The 7,956-nt window shown below is 39.3% G+C and overlaps 1 pseudogene; it reads right to left on the bottom strand.

The window, feature by feature from the left end:
• Nucleotides 1-1,061: 1,061 nt before the first annotated feature.
• LOC102848451 overlaps nucleotides 1,062-7,956 on the bottom strand; it is a 95,330-nt pseudogene continuing 88,435 nt past the window's right edge.

Below are 7,956 nucleotides of genomic sequence, written 5' to 3'. Positions count from 1 at the left end.
GTCGCTATGAGTCACAAACGACTTGATGGCACATAACAACAACAACAACAATGCCTACATTATCTACTTGCCAGGTTGATTCCCTTATTGGTATCTGGTTTTTAGTTTCTGATAAAGTAAATGCATTTTTAACTATTCCAGCTGAAAAAAACAAAACAAAACCAAAAACCACCAAACACCAAAACCAAAAAAATATAGTAAGGGTAATCTCTCTCTTGATGGGATATACCTTGACATTCATGAAACATCAACTCTCCAATTATGTATCACAATTCTTTTATTTAAAATCTTTTACAATTCTGAATTGCTGATTCATAACCTTAACAACAAAGGAAAGATTGAGACTGTTAACAATTTCAGCTTGTTTGATTCCACAATTTACCCTCTTGGCACCACCAGTCAGGAAATCAAAAGAAGACTTTATCAGGAAAGTCTGTAGTTAAAAATCACTCCAGAGTGCTAAAGAGCAATGATTTCATTCAAGAGACTAAGGTGAGTCTGATCCAAGAAGCTAGACAATGGCTAAGAATGATAGAAAAAGAAGATTTGTTTGAGTTGTGGTGTGGGAATAGAGTATTGAACAGATGGTGGACTGCCAAGAGAACAAACAGGCCTGTTGTGGAGAGGGTGAAACCAAGCTACTCCTTGGAGGCAAGGATTTTGAAGTTCTATCTCACATACTTTGGGCATGTTGCCAGGAGAGGCCAGTCCTTGGAGAAGGCCATCATGTTTGGAAGCATAGAGGGACAACACAAGAGAGGAAGACCCTGGGTGAGATGGTTTGATTCAGTGACTTGGATAATAGAGGTGGGTGTATAAGAGACAATGAAATTAGCTCATGATAGAGCAGAGTTCAGAGCTGTTGTACATGAGGTCACTATGAGTCACAGATGACTTGTTCTATAGGCACATACTAGCAACACATAAACTACACAAAGCAACAACAAAAACAACTATTTAAAACACTGTATCACTAGGTCCCAATGAGCAGATCCCTTGGGGGGGGGGGGAGAATTTGTTATAATTATCATTAGATGTCTATACATTACATATAGATATTGTCAGTTGGTCACTTTATCAAGTGATTTGAAAGCTGAAAATTCTATATGAGGGAAGGAGGCACTCAGAAGATGTTTATACATGCCTTCAATGCAAGCAGCTTTAACATATAACACTTTAACATATAACATATAACATGTTAACACATGTTAACATATAACGTTAAGTATATCCATTGGATCAAAGGTTTCTTAGATTTTGGAACATAACCTTTTACTCATCTAAATGTTAACAAGTAATCAATTTTTTAGTTCCCAACTTGCTCCTAAGTTTGTAGAAATATTGGGTTAAAGACATGTGAATATTCAGCCTTCCTCACGTATAAATTCACTGGCATTTTAAGAGCATTGGATTGTGTATGCTGTAAATACATCCCAGTCAAGAGGACAAGATGTGTAAGCATCTTAATAATGATCAAACACCCTAAGGAAAGTAGTTACTGGATCTGAGGCCTTTGGGCCATTGTCTTAAGGTGCATGAAGTACAACTAGTGTAATATAGCTCACAAGGATAATGCTATACAGTCAACATTGGTGAGCAGCAATTAAGGTTCTGTAAGTTTGTGGGCAGTCATCTAAGATGCAGCTATCAATCTCTCCCTGTCTAAAATGAAAAATCATTGTTGTTGTTGAACAAAAGACCTAATACCTTTCCATAACTGTTGTCATCTCTCCAAGTTCCTAGAGTTTCCAGAGACATGTGGTTTAGGAAGTATATGCCACTTTTGCTTCCAAACCTGTTTTACAACTGGGAGCTCCACCAAACACTGTCTACATTGGGAAAACATTATGGCATTTAATACCCCAGTGGCACAAGGTTCAGCATGACAGCAAACCCAGGTTACGTCATACAGCACATTGATAGACAGTGACGTACAAAGTGAAAGCGAGTTCAGCACTAGTCTAGAGAAGAAAGAAAAAATATGTATTAAAAATAATTAGTCCAAAGGATTAATTAACCACTTGAATCCCAATTTTCATGACCCTGAAACTAGAAGAACTAGGCGGTCCTAAGGTACAATTGCTAATTACCCTTCCAAGGATCTCAAAAGCTTAGATACAGTACAGAGAAATATGAAACAAAACTAAAAACCATAAAAATAGTTAGGCTTACTGGTCTTACACAGACACAAAGAATACCAAGCTGTAGCTCCAAGTCAACCTTCAAAGCTGAAAATAAAACTCAGTCCTCATGGCTCAATGTTCAGGCAAACAGTGGACAGGCCTGTAAAGTGATGAGTAATAGCAGAGAGACACTTACCCCCTAGAAAAAGCAAGCATACCGAAAGAGTAGCATTTGCCCAAAGATACCGTCCAGATGGCAGGACGGCGTCAGGTAGGTGGCTCAGTGGAAAGGAGAGTTAGAGGAAGTGGGATAAGCGAAATTACATTTTTGGTACCGTAATAAATGCAATAAAAATAAAATGTCTATACCATTTACTTCAAAAACATTTACTCATATCAGAATTTTTAAAATTTAGGAAAATTAAAATATCGATAAAAAGAGAGTGAATGGCAATTAGTAACAAAGGGGATTACTGGATTTTGTAAGGGTATGAAATAGAATTTTTGCAGGCAAAAAACTTAGATAAGTGCATTTGTTCACATTCAAATTACACAGGGGTTGGGGAGAAGGACATCCATTAAGAGACTTTATCACTAGAAACTTTCTCAATTTCTAAATTCTAGTTTATACTACCATGTCAATTTGTTGCTTAGATAAAAAATTTTTAAAGTGACTAGCTGCACTCTGAAAGCCCATGGTAATCTAAACTAGATGATGCTTTATAGTTCTTTTTTCTCTGACCTGAGCTTCCTCTCCTGTTTTCTTTCCAGCTGAATCACTTCTGTTAAATCGGTATTGTCTGTTTTCTAGAGGAAAAAAGCATTACTTTTGAACACTTTTAGGTAGATTATGAAACATGCATACTTTTTTTGGGGAATTGAGCTAAAAGACAATGTCCTGTTTCATATCTTGATAACAAAGCTCTGAAGCCCCATCAAGTGTGATGCTGCAGAAGCAAGACTTAACGATAATTACTGTTTAATGGTATCAAGCTCAGTTCCATGACAAAAAAAAACAAAAATAAGCAAACGAAAACACCCTCCAGAAATTTTGTCTCTAGCAAGAAGAAATCTACAAGCTGACTACTACATTGTTGTTGTTATATGTCATCGAGTCACTTGCAAATCATAGAGACCCTGTGTACAACAGCCCTAAACTCTGCTCTGTCCTGTGCCAATTGCACTGTCTCCAATACACCCATCTCAATTACCCCAGTCACTGAATCAATCCACCTCATAGAAAGCCTTTCCCTCCTGTGCTGTCCCTCCACCCTACCAAGCATGATGTCCCTCTCCAAGGACCGGTCCCTCCTTACAACATGTCCAAAGTATGTTAGACGAAGCCTCAGAATCCTTGCCTCTAAGGAGCCACCCGGTTTGACCCTTTCCATGATGAATCTGTTTGTTTTCCTAGCAGTCCATGGTACCCTAAATACTCTTCTCCAGCACCACAGCTCAAAGGCATCAATTCTCCTTCTATCCTCCTTGGTCATTGTCCAACTCTCTGACGCATAACAAGTGATAGCAAAGACCATGGCCTGTATCAGAAGCACCTTAGTCTCCAGAGAGACACCACTGCTCTTCAGTACTTTGGAGAGGTCCCTAACAGCAGACTTTCCCATCACAATACATCTTTTAATTTCTTGGCTACTGGTGCTGAGAGTGTTGACTCTGGAGCCAAGCAAACTAAAGCTGTGAACAATCTCAATCTCTTCTCCATCCATCCTGATGCTGCCAATTGGTCCAGTGGTGAGAATCTTTGTCTTCTTGACATTAAGCCTCAATCCATAGTGAAGGCTGCAGTCCTTGACCCTCTGCAGCAAGTGCTTCAGATCCTCCTCACTTTCAGCAGCATATCGCAGATTGTTGATAGATCTTCCACCAAGCTTGACCCCACATTTCTCCTCATAGAGCCCAGCCTCCTGGATAATCTGTTTTGCATACAGGTTGAAAAGGTATGGAGACAGGACACATCCCTAGCGTACACCCTACAAAATTCACCCCAAAAGCTCAATCCATATTCCCCAAGCTTATTTTTACTCCTAGTAACCCTAGAGGACAGAGTTTCCGAAGCAGTATTTCTTTTTTTATTTTTATTAGCAGTATTTCTTTATGGAAGCAGATTGCCACTTCTCTTTCACACAGCATGCTCCTGGATTCCAACTGCCAATCATTCAATTTTAAGTTCCTAGTCACTATCATTAGGGTTAAATAATATAATGAAGACAAAATTGTAATAAAATATTAACACATATTTTATATTTAATATTTTATACAAATATGTAATAAAAGCTGTTTCATGCATATCTGAATTCTTGTTCATTTGTGAGTTTGTGCTTTAATTATTGTTGTTAGGCATCACTGAGTCAATTCACGTGTCGTTGTTATTGTTGTTATGTGCCATCACATCACCTGTGACTCATAGCAATCCTTTGTGCATTTGCTCTGAACCCTGACCTATCCTGAGCCAATCTCATCATCTTCAACAGACCTAATCTCTTTTCTTCAGTCACTGAGTCAATTCATCTCTTCTTGGGTCTTCCTTTCCTGCGCTGTCACTCCACCCTTCCAAACATGACGTCCTTCTCTAAAGACTGGTCCCTCCTGGCCATGTGCCCAAAGTATGTGAGATGGAGCTTCAAAATCCTTTCCTCCAGGGAGCAGCCTGGTTTCACCCTCTCCAGGAAAGACCTGATTGTTTTCTTGGCAGTCCATGGCATATGTTCAACACTCCTCTCCAGCACCACAACTTACAGGCAACTATCCGTCTTCTATCATCCTTAGTTATTGTCCAGCTCTCGGATGCATAACAAGTACCTCCAATCATAGATCTAAACCCTACCCTTTGCTGTGTTGTTTTCACAATATCCCATTTTGTTCACTTCGTATCAATCCTCCTCTCTCTTACTGACCTTGTACTTTTTCTAACATGACATCTTTTTCTAGTAACTATACCTCCTGAAAATATGCCTGAAGTATATGAGATAGAGTTTCTGCATTCTTGCTTCTAAAGAGTACCCAGCTGTACTTTTTCTAAAACAAATTTGTTTCGTCTTTTATCAGCCTTGTGATATTCAATATTCTTTGTCAATACCACTATTCAAAGGAATCCATTCTTGTTATGTCTCCTTTATTAATTTATTGTACTCATTGCTGGTGGTGATGTGTTCCATTGAGAAGAAACCATCTCATAGCTGACTCTCCAGTGGGTTTTTTGTTTATTTTTATTTTTATTAATTTTAATGAAAGTTTAGAGACTTTGGATTTTCATTCATTCATTGTTGCACTTTTTTTCCTTACCCAACCTCCCTTTCCCCCACCCCGAGTTTGCTCTTCTCTTTCAAAAGTAAAACAAAGAAAGGCAGAAATTGCACAGGGGGTGACTGTTAATCCAGAGAATTCTTGAATTGTATTCATTGACTGAAACAAAGGGAAACGTAAACAAATTCCTGGTTTTAGAATTTCTGATGATTTTACTAACAGCAGTAATATCATATATATGATATAGTAATATCCTGTGTACGATATAATAATATCATATTTTGGTGTTGGAGAAGAGTATTGAGTGTACCATGGACTGCTAAGAAAACAATCAGATTCGTCTTGGAGAGTGTTAAACCGGGCTGCTCCTTGGAGGCAAGGATTCTGAGGCTTCGTTTGACATACTTCGGTCATGTTGTAAGGGGGGACTAGTCCTCAGAGAGAAACATCATGCTTGGGAGGGTGGAGGGACCGCACAGGAGGGGAAGGCCCTCTAGGAGATGGATTGATTCGGTGACTGGGATAATGGGGATGAGTGTGTCAGAGACAATGAGATTGGCACAGGGCAGAACAGAGTTTACGACTGTTGTACGTAGGGTTGCTATGAGTCACAAGCTACTCAATGGCACATAACAACAACAACAATATCATATAGCATGATTAGAAGAAATATAAGCTAGACAAATCTAGGCATGAATCCTGATAACATCCAGGTTGTCTGCTGCTGGGTGAGTTACATAACTTCTCCCAAGGTTGGTTTCTTCTTTAAAGAAAACAATGTATTGCAAATGCTTGCAACAGGATCCAACAACCACATAAGTTTGCAACAAATGAAATCCGTTTTTATTATCCTCTGTGGCAACTGTGCTGGCAAAATTACCTTCAGAGGAGCCCTAAAAATGGTTCTACTCAAGCTAGAAAGGAGGTAAAGGGCCTTGTGGGAAGAAGTAAGGTATCATGATGTTGATTAACATGCACTTTGTTAGATAGGAAGAGTTGAGGATGAGAGGGAGAAACAAAGAAAGAAACTGGTCTCAAGAAACAAACAGGCCTTTATTCTGTAGTCTGAGAAGGATGCCAAGTGACCAGGAGAAGAGAACATAAAAATGGCGTGCCCACAATTAGGGGCAGTTTATTTTTATGGGGATCTTGTGGAGGGCTAGGTAAAATGTCACCTCTCAGAATTTGGGGCCATTAATGAACTCGGTCTGGGCTTTTGTGATCAGGCCCAGAGCCTTAGCATGATTTATAGTTTGGCCTGGCCTTTGTCCTACCTGCCCTTGACACTGTCAGGTTTCTTAAGGAGTGACTAGTCCTGAGGGCAACCACTACAATTTTTCTCCACTCTTTCTTTGCTTATTTCCCTACAGAAAAAAAAAGAATGCTTTTGAATACGTTCATAAGTCATACTCCTTTCAATCAATTACACAGAAACAAAACTGAGGAGATTTGGAGCTCTACAGGAAAAAGAAGGAGAACAGGGATTCTGGAGCTGAGCTTCTCAAATACCTACGAGCAAATGATCTGGTGGGATAGGGAAGAAGAGAAGTCAAAAAATAACATGTCTTGTGGAAGTATGATGCACACATGGAAATCTAATGTGCAGTGTAGCTACAGTCAGGAGAAGAGGTTGCCGGCTTGGATATGCTTCTGCTTTATCACCAAGCCTGGCTGAGCTCTTGCCCAATGTGTCACATAAAAAGTCCAGAGAATCACTGTGCTACCTGTGCTGAATGGTGATATTTTATCTGAAGACAATGTCAAACACTCAAGTCTATGTAGAATCAAGCCTATGTCCTGAAATAAAGTGTGTATGCTCTAAAACACTCAAAAATTTCTTTAAGGGCTGGAGTGAGTGAATAAGAACAGAGATTTTCTTTATCAGCTCTGGTGGAGAGAAACATCTAAACTGTTTTGCATTTAATGAGTCATTTGTGGAAACAAGACCGTGTGCTTCATCCTTTAAGACTTTGGTGACCAATGTGAGCAGCATTTTTAAGAACAAGATGATAATAATAGGTAACATTTGCAGAGCATTTAAGATATACCAGGCATGGAATCCTTTTAAAGAACAGGATGCAGACATTGCGTCTTCGTGCGAGCACAGTCAAATTGAAGGAGCTCCCAGGGAGACTCTGCAGTAGCTCTTCTACAGTCAGGTGTCAGCAAGTGTGAGCCCTGCACAGGGTTTCTTACAGCCACATGCATGCAGGAAGGAGTCTGCAGCTACAGTCCTACATTTCCTGGTGCTTAGCATAAGACCTCTTTAAAATGGCTCTTTCCTTAACCAAGAATAGGCTGCTTTAATCTATTTGATTGCAATCATTACCTTGATTTTCTACTCTTTGGCTAGCGTCAGTGTTAGTATCAGCAATGTCTGTGAATTAGAAAGCCCATGAATGGATTTTCATTTTACCCCTGGACTTGTTCCTCTTTGCAATAATGGCAGTTGATTCAAACTCTAACAATGATTAATGACAATTTTGTAGGGATTTCATATTAACTAATTTCATTTAAAGATTGCAAAATACTCTGTAAAAATTCTCTCATGGTCCCGCTAGCAGGATGGAAC

The sequence above is a fragment of the Elephantulus edwardii genome, unplaced genomic scaffold (assembly GCF_000299155.1).
Source record: "Elephantulus edwardii isolate Elephantulus edwardi_28Jun2011 unplaced genomic scaffold, EleEdw1.0 scaffold00009, whole genome shotgun sequence".
Lineage (NCBI taxonomy): Eukaryota > Metazoa > Chordata > Mammalia > Macroscelidea > Macroscelididae > Elephantulus > Elephantulus edwardii.
This window is presented reverse-complemented; position numbering and strand designations above follow the sequence as displayed.